The 20835-nt window shown below is 45.4% G+C and overlaps 1 long non-coding RNA gene across 1 annotated transcript; it reads left to right on the top strand.

Moving 5' to 3' along the window:
- The first annotated feature begins 1962 nt into the window (after positions 1 to 1962).
- On the top strand, positions 1963 to 19444 carry LOC146171629 (uncharacterized). Its single transcript, XR_014702793.1, has 3 exons — positions 1963 to 2165; positions 17891 to 18030; positions 19146 to 19444. It is a non-coding gene; the product is annotated as an uncharacterized LOC146171629 (long non-coding RNA).
- The last annotated feature ends 1391 nt before the right edge of the window (positions 19445 to 20835 follow it).

Raw genomic sequence — 20835 nt, 5'->3', positions numbered from 1 at the left:
GTCATAAGGTGACCGCCAGTTGCGGCCCCAGCCATTCAGTTTTCACCTTAGAGAGCCTGCGAAATTTTTGCTTATTATTGAGAAGTCTGCTCCGGTGTCTATCAAAGCTGTTACTGGGTGTCCGTCGACGAGAACGGAAAGGTCGGCGCTAACAACTTGATCGGCTTGAGGTTGATTGGGAGTTTCGGATTCATGTGGCGGCGGCGGCATCCTGGTCACAGCATCGGACTGAGTCGTCACGGGGGGGTCTTCGGGATATCGGTTCCGTTCGTCAGCAACCTGCCCCCCTGAGGTCGCCGCCTTCAGTTTCCCCGGTGTGGGCTTGGCGACCGGCGCCTCGGCGCATCATTAAAATCACGGCGGCTAGGTGACGAGTAGCGCGCGGGAGAAGATACGGCTGCTTGAAGAGGTTGCACGGGTTGCGAGGTATTCCTCGATTTCTGGAGGGCGTTCGCCGACCCGGGGACGCGGGGAATCCCGAGAAAAACCCCGAAGACCGAGCTCACGGTATGGACAACGACGGTACAAGTGGCCGGGTTCTCCACAGTGGTAGCACAGCGGCCGTTGGCGAGGAGTGCGCCAGACGTCTGCCTTCCGAACCGGTGGCTGCATGACGGGGCTCTGCTGGGGCGGTGGCTGGTAGGAAGGCTGGTAGTATAGTGGCTGAGGAGCGGACGGCTGTATGACGAGGCTCTGCTGGTATGGCGGCTGGAAGGGCGGTTGGTAGAACGGTGGCTGCAAAGTGGGTGGCGGTTGTGCTTCGAATCGAAGCTGTTGCGCAGGAGGCACTGCAGGCCGACGAAGAGCCGCTGCGTAGTTCATAGAACGTGGCTCCGACGGTGACTCAGGCGGGGACAATGTCTGACGTATTTCTTCCCGCACGGCTTCGGTGACAGCCACGGCAGTCGGGTTAGGTGATCCAAGGTTGAACTTGAGGAGCTCCTCGCGAACTACCTCGCGGATCAGCTCACGCAGAGAGTGATCGTCAGTGGATCCGTTCAATGTGGCCACACTGCTGAAGGGCTGACCACAGGCAGACTCCGTGCGCCGGTATCTTTGCTGCAGGGCTCGCTCAATGAGGGTAGCTTCATTGATGAAGTCCGCGACGGTTTGAGGTGGACTCCGAACCAGACCAGCGAAGAGGGGTTCTTTTACGCCCTGCATCAGGTGGCGCAACTTCGCTGATTACGTCATGTCGGGATCAGCCCGTCGGCAAAGACGCGTCACGTCCTCAGCGAACATGGCCACGCTCTCGTTTGGTAGTTGCACACGAGCTTCTAGGAGGCGGCGTGCGCGATCACGGCGGTCATGGCTGGAAAAAGTGTCCCGCAGCTGCTGGCGAAAGGAATCCCAGCTTTGAAGACTGGCTTCCCTATTCTCATACCATGTTTTTGCGCAGTCCTCAAGGGCGAAATACACGTTGTGCAGCTTCTGAGCAGGGCTCCACTGATTGAATTGCGCCACTCGCTCGAACTGGTCGATCCAGTCGTCGACATCTTCCCCAGTAGCGCCATGGAAACTGGGGGGCGTACGAGGCTGCTGAAGCAGCAACTGGTGCTGACTTGCCTGTGCCATTACAGAAGTCTCGAACTGCTGATCAGCTGGCGTCGGTTCAGGTAGAGGAGCGAACTCCGGCGCCAGACCTCGGAGGCGACGGCTGCAGCGATGAACGGGTGTCGACACGAGCGGAAGCCGGTTGGGACTCGATGAGCGGCTGCGAGAGGCCCGAGACATGTAATTCAAGGCCTCACCTCCACCAGTGTCACGTAGCCGTTTAGGCCCGTAACCAGAAGGTTGGTTTTAATAGGGGGGTTGACCTAGAAGGCACAGAAGAGCAGGTCCAGAGAGCACTGAGAGACAGCAGCCGACTTCAGCTTCTCAAAACGCCACGAGACCACTTCTTCCAGTCCGCGCACGAGACTCTCGATGAGCTGCCGCCTAGCGGCTGCTGTTGCACACGCTACAATATGAGGCGACTAAAAGATAACGTAAAACTATTTCTGAGTTCGCTTATATTTTTTGGGGCAGTATAAGGCATTTTTGCGTGCGCCAGCGTGAACGCGCTGGTTTATAATCGGGGTTTTATTGCCTTCCTCGCAGCTTCAACCGATGGAGCGGCTCGGCCCATAGAAAATGTCGGGCTTCTTTCGGAAAACTGTTGGAAGGTAAGTGGCACTCATCTGTACAGACCATACGTGGTAGTGCTGCAATACATGACTAAATATCTGCGGACTGCTAAAAGGGGGGTTGCTGGCCAGCTGAGAGATAGTTTAAACGTAAGTAGGCCCTGTGCGGACTGAGCCTCGAAGTGCAACAAGCCCGAAGTGCAACAAGCCTACTGCACAGCATGAAATGGCTACAAAAGTGTGGTTATATACATGACCGAATTCATGTGCTTATTTGCTCAGACCTTCCACTGTTAAGTACACTTATTTCAGTGTATGCAGCAATGAGGGTAACTTCGTTACTCCTCAGCTAGCATAGGTTCATGCCTGTGACAATATCTGTCCTTTTACTGCCGAAATAACTGCATTGGTGGAACTCACTGAGCTTGTTTATATAGATTTAACACTTTGGATGTATGTTGCTACCGCAGAGTTCCTTAATAAATATATCTTTTGCCTGCTCCAACATAAATAGTTGGCACTGCTTGGCTTCAAGCTGCTGCCAAGGCCATTGACAGCTTATCTGAAAAGAGAGCAATAATTAATCTGAGCTGGCATGTTTTGTGGGAGAGTGAGGCACCATTGAGAGTACCTCGTAATCCTGTCGAAGAGCTTGGCAGTTGCTGCTATAAGCACTCTCCATTGCAGTTCCATGCAAGCCGCAGCATATTGGGCACTTACTGCACAAGTGATTTAACTTAGATTCTCTTTGTTGCTATTTCAGTGTTTTGTAAGTGTGCTAAATATTTGTATTTGTGCTAGCATTGACAGCCAGTCTCGTTGCTACCTTTTTCCTTCTGCAGCAGGCACTCTCACTTGCTTTACTCAAATCAAATTCTATTGTGAGTGAGTTTGCTGAATTTATGCAAACTAAATGTAATTCCAGTATTACTGTCATTTATTTACATCTGCAGAGGCAACGAATTCTTGGTGGCGAGGAACGAGTTCCCTCCGCCAGTTCGATTACACCGCCACCTCAGTAGTGCAGTGAGCTGCGACTGGGGTGACCAAATGAATACTCTCACTGCTTCCACAGGTTTAGAGCGTGCTCCCAGTTAAGTTTAAAATACCTTCCTTGCAATGTATTTAATCTTGTTGTATATTGTCACCCTTGCATTTGCTGATATGCTATTATTTGAAAATCATTCTGGGTGGTTTGGAACACATGATTTGCAGTGGGGGGAGGTGGGAAGCACAAATGTGTGACTGCAATTTTTTGCCAGTCTAGCTTCTAGCCTTGCGAATTAAAGTAACAGATTAATACCTGAACAGGCCTGACATTTATTGGAGAGTTTGTCATATAGAAGAAAACTTGATCCCTTGTGGAGGTAACACAGCTGTGGTTCTCCGAGAAAATGTTATCCGTGTGTGATGGTGTCTAAAACATGGCATTGTCTTAGGTAACATGGCATGGAATCGGCCACTTCTTGTACTCTCTTGACAGCATCTATTGTACTATGTGCTAGGTGATATGCCTTCAGGGATAAGAGTAGATGGAGAATACCTCAGTAATCTGCAATTTGCTGATGACATTGCCCTGAAGCAGTCAGGATGACGGGCACTAATGTGAGCAGGTTGTACGTCATGCTGGTCATGGAGGAAGTAAAAAAGCCTTAGAAGCAATGTAAAGGGTTCCGGAAATCGGCTGGTATGGATAGGCAACTGCAGATCTTTCAAGAGTGGTAGCGAGATTGTGCTAGAAAAACTGCTTGCTTTGTGTGTGTAGTGCCTCACGACCTCAAGCGTATTAAAATCTTGGAAGGATCCTAACAGTACCATAATCTATAAAAAAGGGGCTGTCAAGCACTTGCAAACTTAAACTGATCGGGTTACTGTCCATTGCCTACAAAATAATAGAATTGGGAAAATCTTGGACTTTCTATCAGCTGAAAGAGCAGCTGGCTTTCGTAAGGGCTGCCTTGTTTTTTAATGTGTCTGCCCTGCCGCTGTTGTGTGCTGGATTGTAGCCTACATCCACATCGGATAGGAGGCTGTGCTTACAAACTGCTGTTTACAGAAGGGACATAATTTGAACTGCCCATATCATACAGTGCAGCAGCAGTAGTGAAAAGTGCTCCATAAGAAGTGACTTATTGTAGAATGGTTGCCTTATTGCGGTGGCGTAAAAGGCGTCACCCTTGAGAAAAATCACAACCATGCCTTTGGCAGGTGACATGGCCAGGCACTGATTGGTTGTCTGGTTCTGCGATGTCATGAGGCCACATGATACGGCCGAACTGGCTGGAGCTCATATTGTGGAAAAGCGCAAAAGAGACAAAGAATCGAGAAAAGAGAGGACGACGCTGTCTGGAGCTGCTAACTCGGGCAGCTCCTTTGAGGTGAGAGGGTGAGGTGGAATAGAACCCTCCGAGACCCTTGGATCCAGTATCAGACGTGCTACTCCACATTCATACAGCTTGGTTAAAACAGAGCTTTATACCCATGTTGGTGGTCTTAGGCAGAATGTGGTAGATTATGGTTGTATGCTGATGATTATGTGTGAGATAATACCGGCACAAATTAAGGGATTAGGGCTTATACCTTTCAGGACCGCTTTAAGCCAATCGTTCATATCTGAATGATGGTTCTCACACACTGGCAGACGTAAATTTTCGTGTTTGGAACATGTAGCCCCATTTAGGCAGATAGTATGACAAAAGTAGTTATAGTAACTAGTTCACAGGGATGGAAAGGCACAGAATCTGTCACTTGTTTCTGTGGGCACCTGAACTGGGCCGTAAGGGAAGGGAGGAGGGAGTCAAAGTGGAAAGACAGAAATGGGTGCCATAGTGGAGGTCTATCGAAAGCAGCCGCCAGCGATTGGGTTCGGACATGGGTACTCCGGCACAGTAATCTAGCATCTTAACCACTGCACCACCGCAGTGGGGCTATTGTGACAACCATAGTTTCTGTTTGTGTGCAGCTTGTTTATTTTTTTTTTTGTTCTTTCTGGCACAGTGCGACATTTAAAAATTATTCGAAATAAAGAGGTCTTTGGCGCCATTCACACGATTCTGCTGCTTCTACTATAGTTTTCTTTTTATGAGAGCAGTAGCGAAGTCTCTTGAAGACAATTTTACTAGCTCTCAGTTCAGCTCAGATGATGAATCAGCCAAATGTCAGCCTCGAACTTCAGCTAGTGGCCAAGAAAAGCTTAGTTTCAATCTCTGATCGCCCTTGGTCAGTTACACGTGCTCATTTTGTGTTCCCACTGTTCTGTTTCCATTTGCTGGGTTTCAGCAGCAATGAAAGCTTGGTACTACTTGATATGGCTTCTCCTGAACTTCAAGTGTGGAACTTCTTCAAGCAAATCGACTGGAGTTTGAACACCGAGCTCCTATAGCAGATTTTCAAATTTGATGGCAAACTCTCCCACCTTCTGGAAAACATATCACCAAATAATCCAGTCATAAATCCTGAAAGGTTTGGAAATGCCAATGCTATCAACTGTAAAATGAGTAGAGGAAGGCCGAGCTTAAAAATGGGTGTTTTCAGCAACTTAGCTATATTTCTGAGAGAACAGCACACCTTCAAAATGAACTTCAGAACGTAAATTATTACTTCTTTGGCAGTTGGGCTTCGCTGCATTTTGTTAGTGTGATTTGGAGAATAGGTACATGAGACTCTCAACAACTGCTGCAGGAAGTCAAGAATGACCACTGCTTCCGAACAGCACTACGAAAAAAAGAAATCTGCCGATAGGTGCACCATATCTTTACTAGTAATAAAAGAGGCAGTGTAGCATATTTTTAGTATTCTGAATTATTTTTCTTTTTGTCTTGTTTTGATATTCATGCCCCCTTTTCTTTCACTTTTTGGATTTTTTTCTGCAAATTTCGGAAAAAAAGGTTTTTATGTTATGTATAAAGCCAAACACATAACATAAAACTTAGGACAGGTAGTAATCGCAGATCCGGACCATGAAAAGGAAATAACAAGAAGAATAAGATTGGGATGGAGCGCATTTGGCAAGCACTCGCAGATTATGACTAGCAGCTTACCGGTATCGCTCAAGAGGAAAGTATACAACAGTTGCATCTTGCCTGTACTCACCTATGGGGCTGAAACCTGGAGGCTAACCAAGAGACTTCTACTTAAGTTGGGGACAACCCAGAGGGCTATGGAACGAAAAATAGTAGGGGTAACATTAAGAGATAGAAAGCGTGCAGAGTGGGTCAGAGAAATAACTCAAGTTACCGACATTCTAGTGGAAATTAAGAAGAAGAAATGGACATGGGCAGGACATGTAGTGCGAAGAGAAGATAACCGATGGTTGCTGAGGGTAACAAACTGGATTCCAAGGGAAGGAAAGCGTAGCAGGGGGCGGCAGAAAGTTAGGTGGGCGGATGAGATTAAGAAGTTCGTAGGGGTCAAGTGGATGCAGCTAGCACAGAACCGGGTTAAGTGGAGAAATATGGGAGACGCCTTCGCCCTGCAGTGGGTATAATCAGGCTGATGATGATGATAAAGCCAAAACAAAAACATGGGCATTTATTTAATTGAGGATCTAAATGCCTGCATTTTAGTATTATCTAATAGCAAGATTGTGTAAATATTTTATTTAATAAACAAATTACATGGTACTGAAGGAGTTGAGGCAAAAAAAAAAACTTCTTCATTTTCAAGCTGTAGTTTAAGAAATGAGCATTTTTCTGCCTTTTGTATATCCTCAAGATTTTATTACAATTTCTTGTTTTTATATTCATGTTTGACAATACTTTGTGAATATTTTACCCAGTGCTGAGAATTTATCTTATGTATTATGCTTATATTCACAATATTCACGTGTTTATAGGGCATTTAAATAGCTGTATTTTGATTGGCTCATGTGCGTCATGTACAGAAAGTGTGATCAGAAATTGTCATCAAAAAACGTTCTTCATACTGGAACTTGCGTGTGAAGAGCTCTGGCAGGTGCGTGCTCTGTTACCGCGTTGCAGAGAGGAGGAAAGGAGGCATCCTGGCTGTGCAAACCGCCGCAGAGAGGTGACAAAGAGGCTAATGGCAACCCCATGCATACTCGGGCCACTTATGCGCTTATACACAGGACCTCGGAGGATGGGCGTGCGGTATTCGATCTGTCATTTGACGTGTGTAACTAGAAGGCTGCATTCCCTGCACCATACCTATTAGTCACATATTCTAATTCTGGTGCCGGGTTGTGTTCGCCTTAGCGATCTTAGAGCTCTTACGCACTTCCTACTTTTTTTTTTTTTTTTTTGTAGGTTGCAGCAAAGTTCTTTAAAGACTTCATTTATAAAATAGCAAGGTGCATGTATGCGATCAAGGATCTTTGAGGGAAGCTGCAGACGGGAGCTGTTGACGCTACCATGCTATACTCTTAAAGACAGATCTCAAGTGTCTCCTAAATTTTTATAACAAAACGAACATCCGCACAGTGTTTGCTGGAGATGCTTACAACCCTGCTGTCCTGTCCGAAGACAGAGGTACATGCATTACTGCCCGCCATATGCAAGGCCAGCCACAATTAAACATTCATTACCAGAGTAACATGATTGCCTGGCTTTTTTGTGTGTTCACTTCCTTAGCATACTGTAGCATAGTCATAGTAGTGTGCACTTTTCCAATAAGTGGTCACGGGGTGTCACCATATTACCTGCTGGACTGCTTTGTGCATTTGGTGCTAGCACAGTGGAAGCAGAGCCGGTTTGCAGCAATCCAGAGAGGAGGAGCGAACAATATGGTGGCACCGAGTAACACTTATTGAAAAGGTGTATATAGACTGCTTGTTCATGCAAGATGCAAGTTAAACTGCTCTCATACGAACAGTTTCGATCCTCATTGAACTGGATCTACATTCAACTCATTGTAGATCGAGGTTGTCACACGGCAACTGTCAAGTGCAGTTGAGCTCGAGCCTGCTTGACTCAAGGTTGCTTCCTCAATCGCTCTCGAGATTTCAAGCACACTCAAAAGCGGTCATTGACACCCTCGTCATCAACGAGCTCTAAAACTTGAAAACGAATAAATGCAATAGAACTGCACATAATAACACATAAATGTAATAAAGGGCATGATAGAACATTCGTAGAACAGCTAATTTTATAATATTGACACCATAATCCACTGCCAGTGGAAGCTAAGGTGGCGTTCTCTTGGACTGCGTCAGTGTGGAAACTGTGGAGCGGAAGAGAAACTGCACTGTAGCACTTGACCGCTGGGGGGATAGGTTAGGTGACCTGAGGCGCCAAAAGCGGAATGCTGCTGTGCACACTGAAATCGTGCTATCATTACCCCAATCTTAAATTTCTTTTTGAGACTCATTGCGACTGACAGCAGACGACGAACCACGTAGGAAATTTCTCAATGCTCACTGAAAACGCCCGTGTAGCACCGGATGCTTCAATCCTTCTTGAAAGCCTGAATGCAGATTGAGTTCAATGAGGATCGAAAGTGTTTGTGTGACAGAGGGATTAGTGTAGTGCAGCTAAAGCTTTGTGTTAGCTGGTGTGCACAAGTTGGGTGGCCAAGCTGTGTTAAATGGTATTACAATGCATATTTAGAAAACAAAACAGGGCACCCCAAACGGTTTATTCAACTTCTCAGATTATTTGGCATTACACACATTGTCTTGAAAGCAGTCCACAATATGGCCAGCACAACTTATGTCCTTGCTTATTTCAGATTGTTCATTTAAGAGAGCTAACATATTCAAGGGCTACTGACCAGGCTGACATTTTAACCAAGCCCAATAAGGCGTTGGACATGGTCTCTGCGAAATACTGCAGCGATGCACACACTGGAAAGCAACAAAATGCAAACCAAAGCTCTCATGGTCCTTTTCAGACAGCCAAACCTCCTCATCCTTTGCGCTGGCCATCGAACTTTGTCGATGAGGTACCAACAGATACTGCATCCATTGGTTTCTCTCCGACTGATGGGCGAGGGGTGTCACTTGGTCTGCTGATGTCACGCACTTTTTGTCTTGCATTTCGTTTTCACTTATGCATACACTCAGACAAGAAAGAAGGCTTTTAGTTTCTTTCATACAGCCTGCGCATTCACCGCAGATATAATGGCAGCTCTTCTAGGCAAGCAGTGCTCTCTTCCCCGTGAAGTGTGTGCAGGATTTACCCAACCCTGGTCACTCTCTTCTGTGGCGGCGCCCGGTGCGCACCTGCGTTCGCGCCTTCAAGCGTTCAAGTGTTCAGTTTACGGAGTGAGCGAAATACTTAGAGAAATTATGTAGTCTCAATTTTGCGTGCGCAAAAGCGGTGCAGTGTAGGCTCAGGCAACAGTATTATTTAGCACATTTTGATCGTAGTAATACTTACTTTGTCTTATTTCTTACAGTGCGCAACATGTGCTAATTACCATCTGAATACAACAGTGATTTGGGTTATCAGTCTGCAGTAAGGCATAGCAGCATACTATTGTAAGGTCAGTCCCATTATGCTGCACAAAAGCTGATTTTTTTCTTCCTGCTGTAACTTTGTTTCCTTCATGATATGAGGGGAACTGTCAAAAATGCATTGACATGGCTACAGAAGCACGGAATTTATCACATGAACATTTTTGGCCTCTCGGGCCTGTTCTGCCAGGCCTGTTACAATTAGTGGCCGAGCAAGGAGGAGTACCTGTTTTGCCCACATGCATTATTTCAAATGATATGCCAGTGTGACGGCATCTTTTCGCTTTTGGGCGCATTTCTGTCTGCTTCTGCACATGTACCAAAATTTTGGGCGCCTTCACGTGTGTGCAAGTCAGGCTGGTCGTTGACCTGTTTTAAGTTGTTAGTGCAAATTAAAAAAAAAGGGTAACCTGCTCTTATTGCACTTTTTGTGTACTTTGAACAGTGCATTCACTGTAACTGCTTTTCCTGTTCTGAGGCGTGCGCAACATCACCTCGAAATAACAGGAGACATTCATCACCATCCTCATATAAGGATAGTAGGAAAGCCTTCCGACCCTTGTCTTTGCCTGCCACCTATGTTGCTAAACTCTGCGGCTAGTTTGTAACGAAGCTAACTTCATGACAATAGTTGAGCTTCTCGGCCGCAGTGTGCTTTTGGTATTTCCTTCGATCCGGACCCATACGTATGTTTTCTGCCACACATTTGAACTTTATTTCCTCTGAACGACGTGCCCACGCCTGCAAGTTTGAAAAACTTGCAGTGTTTCCTTTCATCAATTTCCAAAGATCGAGAACTCTGTTCCAATAATTTAGCTATATTTTATGCGAATTTTTCCCTGGTTTTGGCTCTTCGGCAAGATGCTGATACACAGACAGAGCCTGTAAGGATGGCTCACGGCCGGCACACCTATCATCTATAACTCTCAGTACAGCGACAAAAATCACTGCAGGTCGCTCTGAACGCTCAAGTTTATGACATCTCGTTGGCAAGAATCACAACCGGGTGAAAGTGCAGGCTTGCAGCCGCAGGCTTGGCCAGCCTCCGCTTTTTTTTTTTTTCCAGCTTGTTGCACACCAAATGACGGCATCACTGAGTAGACGCGTCAATGCCACACAGTGCCACGATTTCGCAGCTGTAGCAGACAGGAAGCACCCTCCATGCGTAGGTCGTAAAGAGCGCACCGTCGCCACTCGAATCCAGCCATGGTACACCATGCATAACCATGAATACAGAAAACACAGAACATCCATACATGCACGGGCTCGGTTTCCTAAGAAAGGCCAGAGGCCTCGCACCTATGCTTCGGCCACCCATTGAGCTCAGCCTCTCCCCCTCCTTATTGGCATTGTAGCTGGATGAGCCAAAGCTCACTTCTCAACCTTCAAACAAAGGTCACTGGTGGTGCTTGGGTAGCAGAAAGCAAGAAAAAAAATAATAAAGCTGCGGCGGTAGCTTTTTGATGGAAGGCAAAAAGCAAGGCACCAGTGTTTGTGCAATGTCAGTGCACCTTAAAGAAAGAACTCCAAGTGGTCGGAATTGTCGGGGACCTTCACTATGGCGTCTCTCATACCTGAGTCGTTTTTGGACGTTAAACCTCACAAACCAACCAGCAAGAAAAAAAAAGAATGCCTGTAAAAGTCGGGGCCATAATGACTGCAGTTGATGCGTTCTCGTAGCTGTTTTTACCCATCACAGGGCAGCGTTTTCATTTTGTTGACCGAACCAACATGGCGGGCATAGTTTCTCAAAGCACTAAGAGATGGCGCTCCGCATTTCGCGTATTTAGGGAGCCTACATGTACCAGCCCTACGCGTATTGTCTCTTGTGGAGGCTAGTCAACCAGGGAGGAGGGAGAGACTCTTTGGTGATAGAAGGGAAGGAGAGAAACATACCGGTTTTGATGGTTGTAGCTCTGTTATTAACGAGTCTGCTGCAAAAGTATTTTTGGCTATCGCGCATTCTGAAGGCGCTGCCTCATAGACAGCAGGTTTGAACACATTTTCGAATTTAGGGTGGCTCATAAACAAGTTCAGTTTATGGAATCGCACCTTAAAACGAAAGGAATGATTGAAGCAGGAGAAATGATAGCACCTTAAAATAGAAACAAAAGGTAGATGGGTTTTAAGATGCTTTGCAGCTGTTTTCCACTTGCCCAAAGGCAGTGCAGAGTTTTGGCCGGTGTGCAATGAGCAGTTGGGCGCATGGTTTTGCTGATGGCATGGCAGCTGCGTGCTGGTTGGTGACATTTTATACACAAGGTCTTGCAGACTTTGTGTCTAGTTGGAAAAAAAGAGGATTGTAGCAAATGAGCATTTATGCTGAAATAATTTTGTGAGCAGCTTCAAAGAGCAGCCTTTTTTGAAAAATGGCTGCTTTCCATGAAAACATGGCATTAGATTTTTGCTTTTCTAGATGGTGTTTTAAATTTTGTTTTGATGGTTTCTTGCAATCTTTTGCTTGTTCTTCACGACAGATGTATTTACTTCATAGCTTGCAATAAAATGCTTCCATTGCGAATAAGCATTCCTTGTGTGTCGTGCTCTTTGGTCTCATTATTTTGAACTGTAGTAGCCATGACAATCGGAAAACATTTGGGAGAACAGCATTGCATCATGTCTACATTATATTCCTGTAGAAAAAGAGAACGGGCATTGCAGTTGATGTCGATGAGACTGAAATCCACATTTGTTTCAGCTAAACTGTTTCCTCGATTTCGAATCTGGTTTGGGCTATTGCATGTCTAAGGCCCCAGCCAAATATTGCCCACTGCCTCAATAACAGCACATGCTCAAGGACCTAAAGAAACTACAAGATGAAAGTTTATTTTTCAACCCTTTGTGATGAGAGCAACTTTACAGCAGGTAGAGGTATTGACATGGCACACAGGGATCGGGAATGCCAAAACCTAATGCGGTCTATGAAAGACGGCAAGCATGGGAAAGAGCTAATTAATTTTGACTGCTTGGTGTCCTTTAATATGCACTGACATTGTATAGCTCACAGGTGTCTTTACATCATGCCTCTGCCGAAATGTAGCCATGTATTTAATCTTAAAACCTTAGGATTAGCAGTCGAATGCACAGCCACAAAGTCACTGCTGCACATAGGTAGGAAGGTTTCGGACGTAGGAAGGGAGTAATGTTTTTAAGCCAGGTAGTCACTCTGAATCTGAACCATGAGAAACATTTCCCCAAGAGCAAAAAGAGGTGAATGTAAATTTGGAAGTTGCTGTACATATAATGTAATAAAAGGCAGCTTGCTATCATGTGATCATTTGAAAGGCTGAAAAGTGGATATTAAAGCATTAGTTTAAAATACCTAAGCAAAGGACAGTGCAGCAGGTTATAGAAAGTAAAATAATTTGGAAAACCTTCACAAACACAGATGTGGATTAAAGTACAGTTTCAAGGTAATCATAACAAGGAAGTAGTAATCAGCTATAATTGAAATGAGCAGGCCCTATTTGCCCTGGGCAGGTGGCGTCCTTGGTCCAAAAAGGTGAGGGCATAAGCAGGTCCTCATCTGATGATTTTTGTGGGTGGTACTTCTACGCTGCCGCAACACCATACCATATGACACACAGTGCTGGGCATCTTGCAGTAGAGTACCTGCAGTTGAGATTGCAGCACATGGGGCAGAAAACTGAATGCAGAAGATGCAGAAAACTGAAAAGAAGCATTAGAGTGGGACATGTAATGCAGGAAATAGGGCTTTTCAGCTAATCGATTAGGTTTCGAGGGAGTGAAACAAGCAAGGGATACCAGACACTGGGATGAAGAGATAATGTCGGCAAATGAGCCAAGGTTGGCGGCTGCAGCTAACGCATGAAGCAGCGATGATTGCAGACCGTTAATTCCCTTCAGCATACCTAATGCAGGCAGTGATGATGAGTCAAAACTCTGTTGCCAATTTATGAAATAACTATAGATATGTAACTGCACTGTGGGAAGCCCACTTAGCCACTTGATTTATCTTCCAAGTTTTTGTTATGAATGGACAGAGTGAAAATGTGCAAAGGAAATAAATGCCAGACTAGGAATAAGTGTAGTCCTTCATTGAATGGCTCTAGTGTCGCATTGCTGAACTGTGGTTTGAACGTTACTTGTGGCGTGATAAATGAGTCATATAGCCTCTGGGTGGCTTGCAGAGAGAGCTGAACTGAGAAGAGAGAACTCGAGAGAACTGCAGAGACTTGTGCTATAGTGTTCTAGAATTGAGAAGTGTGCCGTCTGCCGCCGGCGAGCTGGTCGTTTCAGCGATGACAGGAGAGAGGGCGCTGTGTGCAGGAGGAGCGCAGTGAGCGCGGAGCAGACAGCTCGGTGAACCGCCTTCGTCACCGCTAGTTCAATCGGACTCCGAAGGCACGTAGCAATAAATTGTGTCGCTTTAGCTCCCACACGCTTGTCTAAATGTATTAAAACGGTTATGTTCATGAACAAAACAACTAGTTCCCTATAAAATAAGCGGCCGTCGTCAGGGAACAGCAATACAAATACAGGCAATGTAAGATACAGATTGCCGACGAACTGACAAGCAACGGCAAGATATATTTCCTGAACGTATTGGGTGCTTTATTTCTCGAACACTAGCGGGAGGTTCAATGACAAATGTCTAACGTATTTCTATGATCATGTAAATTTTTAATATTGGATGCACCGGTTTATGCCGGCTAGACTGAAGTCTTCCATCGACGCTCGCATGTACTGAAAACGCAGTGAATGGAGTTTTAGGCTAGGCTAGCGTACTTTTTGCGCCACATGTAAATAGAGGTATTCGAAGGTTGCTTGAAGACAGAAATTATGCCAGCGCTTACTGATGACTTTATTTAAATGTGGGCTAATACATATGAACTGGCAGTCTTACTCAAAACGAAATGAATGAATGAGAGCACATAGCAATGAACGAAACCACATAATGGACGACGTGAAAAAAAAATTCGCGACTTAGTGCAAGAATATGGCACAAAGGTATAAAACTGTACAGAACTATATGAGAATATTAATGAACTGTACTAGGCCGTGAATAAATTAGGCTGCTAAATTTGAAAACGCACAAGAGAAAGGCAGAATGATTAAAGTCCTCAAACACGATTACTTGCACCTCCTCAGCTTTAGGTGCTTTACCTGCTCTGCTTTAGAGGTCTGCTCTTGGTTTAGCGACTTGGCATAAACACGCAATCGCATGAGGAAGTAGAACTTCACTATGTTAAGTGTCATTTCTTTGTCATGAGTTGGGCAACCAAACCTGGAAACCTCTGCGCTTTGCAAAAACAAAGCAAATTCACGCATGCTATTTGCGTTAATCTTTCTTGAACTAAAAAAACAACTGTGAAAGACTCTTCCAGCGTGTGCACGAGCTTTGCAAGCTCCGAGGACGGATAAAGGAGACCTCCGTGGTCGAAGTTTGAGATAAATTGATTTTCTTCTTTTTGTGCCGCGCACGATTTACTTGAAATAAGATAAGCGGAGCAAGTACTGCATTTTGACTTCTTCATGAACCTTCTAGCGACATATCCTGCAATATAAGCTATGAGACGGCTAGAACTGTGCCTATGTGACGTATCTGTGGTCATCTGAAGGAAGGGAATTCAAAGTAGCTTCGACGTCCTCGAGCCTTCTCTCGTCAACCAAACGGTCAAGCTCATCAATAGGATTTGAAAGAAGCTGAGTAGGTCTCTCGCTTGTACGGCTAATTATAAGTAAGGCATTTACAATTTCAGCATTACAATTTCCTGTCTTTGGGGGCTTCGCTAAGTTGTAAAATGCCAGGGCATTAACTGTCACTAAAAATTGAGCCGGCGTGGGATGATCGTTGCAGCCATTAAATTGCCTCACGATGCTGAAGAGGTTTTCTTGTTTGTCTTGGCTTAGTCTCGATGTGATAATGTATGTAAAACCGCATTTTGCAGATAAGTAGGCAACGAGGTCGACTGTGGACTGCAAAGTTACCCGAAGGCCTTCCACGGTGCTGTTGCTTAGGAAACCATGCTTTGAGTGTATTTCGAGAAGGGAAGGGTTCGAATAGGGAAGGCAGCAGAAAGAGCGCGCAATGAGCAAGAAGAAAGAACGAAATGAAGGAAAAGAAGGGGGGAGGGGGGCGAAAGTCATACGAGACGGACGAAACTGTTACTGTGCTCTCTGCAAACATGTGTTTTCCTGCTTGACCAATCATCGCTCTTCGCTCAACAACGCGCCATAGTACAACAGCCAAAGAAGCAAGGCGATGCAACAAAATTCACACAGGAAACGAGCCGCAGAAGCAGACGCCCCAAGCGTTTCCTCTGCGGCGCGCGCACTTGTGATGCGCTCCTACGGCTGACAGCGCCACCTACGCTTTTCATCGCTCCGGCGACCACGTCGCTCCCATTGCCGCGCGCCGAAGACGGCACACTTCCCAATTCTAGAACACTATACTTGTGCGAACTTGAACTTGCAGAGAGCCGGCTCCGTGAACTGCGCATGCGCGCCCAGGACCAAAGTGGAAAGGAGAATATGTTGCTCTTCTGGACGGATGTGACGTCAAATAGCTTTTAGTGCTAGTTTTTTTTTCTAGAAGTAAGCCTCAAACCCAGATGCTCACTGAGATGGCCCAAAGAAGGAAGGCTGGCGCGCTTTTCAGACAACGAGCATTTGCGCTTTGCGAGCCCTAGGCACCCTAGGTTGTCTTTCATGCGTCTCTCTGCTGCAGTTTGCGGGCCATCATCCCGGTAGATGCAAACTCGGTGATATGCGGATTCAGTTCGTGGATTATAGCCTTAAATTCAAGGGCGCAGCCCTACTTGCTGCCTTCTGACTGCGGTGAGTCGCACATACATGCCCGCGAACTCTAAGTAAAGTATTTGTCGTCTTTCTGCCATCGCCTTCCTTGCAGCTTCTTTAACGAGTTCTTGCACGGCAGCTCAAGCTGTGCACCGATCGGTCGCCGGTTGCTGTTGTCTTCCGGATGCACTGGAGTATTGGGACATATGAGGCGACTAAAAGCTAACGTAAAACTATTTCTGAGTTCGCTTATATTTGTTTGGACAGTATAAGGCACTTTTGCGTGCGCCAGCGTGAACGCGCTGGTTTATAATCAGGATGTTTTACTGCCTTCCTCGCAGCTTCAACCGATGGAGCGGCTCGGCCCATAGAAAATGTCGGGTTGGTTGGTTGGTTGGTTCATAGGAAGAGAAAGGCGCAGTATCTGTCACACTTGCTCTGTGGACACCTGAACCGCGCCGTAAGGGAAGGGATGAAGGTGGGAGTGAAAGTGAATAGAGAGAAAGGGGGGCCGTAGTGGAGGGCTACGGAGTAATTTCGACCACCTGGGGATCTTTAACGTGCACTGACATCGCACAGCACACGTTAAAGATCCCCAGGTGGTCGAAATTACTCCGTAGCCCTCCACTACGGCCCCCCTTTCTCTCTATCCACTTTCACTCCCACCGCGTATTTCGGAAAACTGTTGGAAGGTAAGTGGCACTCATCTGTACAGACCATACGTGGTAGTGCTGCAATACATGAGTAATATCTGCGGACTGCTAAAAGGGGGGTTGCTGGCCAGCTGAGAGATGGTTTAAACGTAAGTTGGCCCTGTGCGGAATGAGCCTCGAAGTGCAACAAGCCTACTGCACAGCATGAAATGGCTACAAAAGTATGGTTATATACATGACCGAATTCATGTGCTTATTTGCTCAGACCTTCCACTGTCAAGTACTCACTTATTTCGGTGTATACAGCAATGAGGGTGACTTCATTACTCCTCAGCTAGCATAGGTTCATGCCTGTGACAATATCTGTCATTTTACTGCCCAAATAACTGCATTGGTGGAACTCACTGAACTTGTTTATATAGATTTAACACTTTGGATGCATGTTGCTACCGCAGAGTTCCCTAATATATATATCTTTTGCCTGCTCCAACATAAATAGTTGGCAGTGCTTGGCTTCAAGCTGCTGCCTAGGCCATTGACAGCTTATTTGAAAACAGAGCAATAATTAATCTGAGCTGGCATGTTTTGTGGGAGAGTGAGGCACCATTGCTAGTACCTCATAATCCTGTCAAAGAGCTTGGCAGTTGCTGCTATAAGCACTCTCCATTGCAGTTCCATGCAAGCCGCAGCATATTGGGCACTTACTGCACAAATGATTTAACTTAGATTCTCTTTGTTGCTATTTCAGTGTTTTGTAAGTGTGATAAATATTTGTATTTGTGCTAGCATTGACAGCCAGTCTCGTTACTACCTGTTTCCTTCTGCAGCAGGCACTCTCACTTGCTTTACTCAAACCAAATTCTACTGTGAGTGAGTTTGCTGAATTTATGCAAACTAAATGTAATTGCAACATTACTCTCGTTTATTTACATTTGCAGAGGCAAGGAATTCTTGGTGCCGACGAACGAGTTCCCTCCGCCAGTTCGATTACACCGCCACCTCGGTAGTGCAGTGAGCTGCGACTAATGTGACCAAATGGATACTCTCACTGCTTCCACAGGTTTAGAGCGTGTTCCAAGTTAAGTTTAAAACACCTTGCTTGCAATGTATTTAATCTTGTTGTATATTGTCACCCTTGCATTTGCTGATATGCTATTATTTGAAAATCATTCTGGGTGGTTTGAAACACATGATTTGCAGTGGGGGGAGGTGGGAAGCACAAATGAGTGACTGCAATTTTTTGCTAGTCTAGCTTCTAGCCTTGCGAATTAAAGTAACAGATTAATACCTGAACAGGCCTGACATTTATTGGAGAGTTTGTCGTATAGAAGAAACCTTGATCCCTTGTGGAGGTAACACAGCTGTGGTTCTCCGAGAAAAAGCTATCCGTGTGTGATGGTGTCTAAAACATGGCATTGTCTTAGGTAACTTGGCATGGAATCGGCCACTTCTTGTACTCTCTTGACAGCATCTATTGTACTATGTGCCAGGTGACATGCCTTCAGGGATAAGGGTAGATGGAGAATACCTCAGTAATCTGCAATTTGCTGATGACATTGCCCTGAAGCAGTCAGGATGACGGGCAGTAATGTGAGCAGGTTGTACGTCATGCTGGTCATGGAGGAAGTAAAAAAGCCTTAGAAGCAATGTAAAGGGTTCCGGAAATCGGCTGGTATGGATAGGCAACTGCAGATCTTTGAAGAGTGGTAGCGAGATTGTGCTAGAAAAACTGCTTGCTTTGTGTGTGTAGTGCCTCACGACCTCAAGTGTATTGAAATCTTGGAAGGATCCTAACAGTACCATAATCTATAAGAAAGGGGCTGTCAAGCACTTGCAAACTTAAACTGGTCGGGTTACTGTCCATTGCCTACAAGATAATAGAATTGGGAAAATCTTGGACTTTCTATCAGCTGAAGGAGCAGCTGGCTTTCGTAAGGGCTGCCATGTTTTTTAATGTGTCTGCCCTGCCGCTGTTGTGTGCTGGATTGTAGCCTACATCCACATCAGAGAGGAGGCTGTGCAAACAAACTGCTCTTTACAGAAGGGACATAATTTGAACTGCCCATATCATACAATGCAGCAGCAGTAGTGAAAAGTGCTCCACAAGAACTGACTTATTGTAGAATGGTTGCTTTATTGCGGTAGCGTAAAAGGCGTCACCCTTGAGAAAAATCACAACCATGCCTTTGGCAGGTGACATGGCCATGCACTGATTGGTTGTCTGGTTCTGCGATGTCATGAGGCCACATGATATGGCCGAACTGGCTGGAGCTCATATTGTGGAAAAGTGCAGAAGAGACAAAGGATCGAGAAAAGAGAGGACGACGCTATCTGGAGCTGCTAACTCAGGCAGCTCCTTAGAGGTGAGAGGGTGAGGTGGAATAGAACCCTCCGAGACCCTCCGAGACAGCTTGGTTAAAACAGAGCTTTATACCCATGTTGGGTGGTCTTGGGCACAATGTGGTAGATTATGGTTGTATGCTGATGATTATGTGTGAGATAATACCGACACAAATTAAGGGATTAGGGCTTACACCTTTCAGGACCGCTTTAAGCCAATCGTTCATATATGAATGATGGTTCTCATACACTGGCAGACGTAAATTTTCGTGTTTGGAACATGTAGCCCCATTTAGGCAGATAGTATGACAAAAGTAATTATAGTAACTAGTTCACAGGAATGGAAAGGCACAGAATCTGTCACTTGTTTCTGTGGGCACCTGAACTGTGCCGTAAGGGAAGGGAGGAGGGAGTCAAAGTGGAAAGACAGAAATGGGTGCCATAGTGGAGGTCTATAGAGTAATTTTGACCACCTAGGGATCTTTAACGCATGCTGACATCACACAGCACACGGGTGCCACTTCGTTTGCATCGAAAGCAGCCGCCAGCGATCGGGTTCGGACATGGGTACTCCGGCACAGTAATCTAGCATCTTAACTACTGCACTACCGCAGTGAGGCTATTGTGACAACCATAGTTTGTGTGCAGCTTGTTTATTTTTTATTTTATTTTTTTTTTTGTTCTTTCTGGCACAGTATGACATTTAAAAAATTATTCGAAATAAAGAGGTCTTTGGCGCCATTCACACGATTCTGCTGCTTCTACTATAGTTTTCTTTTTATGAGAGCAGTAGCGAAGTCTCTTGAAGACAATTTTACTAGCTCTCAGTTCAGCTCAGATGATGAATCAGTCAAATGTCAGCCTCGAACTTCAGCTAATGGCCAAGAAAAGCTTAGTTTCAATCTCTGATCGCCCTTGGTCAGTTACACGTGCTCATTTTGTGTTCCCACTGTTCTGTTTCCATTTGCTGGGTTTCAGCAGCAATGAAAGCTTGGTACTACTTGATATGGCTTCTCCTGAACTTCAAGTGTGGAACTTCTTCAAGCAAATCGACTGGAGTTTGAACACCGAGCTCCTATAGCAGATTTTCAAATTTGATGGCAAACTCTCCCACCTTCTGGAAAACATATCACCAAATAATCCAGTCATAAATCCTGAAAGGTTTGGAAATGCCAATGCTATAAACTGTAAAATGAGTAGAGGAAGGCCGAGCTTAAAAATGGGTGTTTTCAGCAACTTAGCTATATTCCTGAGAGAACAGCACACCTTCAAAATGAACTTCAGAACGTAAATTATTACTTCCTTGGCAGTTGGGCTTCGCTGCATTTTGTTAGTGTGATGTGGAGAATAGGTACATGAGACTCTCAACAACTGCTGCAGGAAGTCAAGAATGACCACTGCTTCCGAACAGCACTACGAAAAAAAGAAATCTGCCGATAGGTGCACCATATCTTTACTAGTAATAAAAGAGGCAGTGTAGCATATTTTTAGTATTCTGAATTATTTTTCTTTTTGTCTTATTTTGATATTCATGCCCCCTTTT

Source organism: Amblyomma maculatum, unplaced genomic scaffold, assembly GCF_055883805.1.
Source record: "Amblyomma maculatum isolate TAMU_Amacu unplaced genomic scaffold, ASM5588380v1 scaffold_19, whole genome shotgun sequence".
In the NCBI taxonomy this organism is placed as follows: domain Eukaryota; kingdom Metazoa; phylum Arthropoda; class Arachnida; order Ixodida; family Ixodidae; genus Amblyomma; species Amblyomma maculatum.
The sequence above is the reverse complement of the archived record's forward strand: the minus strand, read 5'-3'. Positions and strand labels throughout refer to the sequence as shown.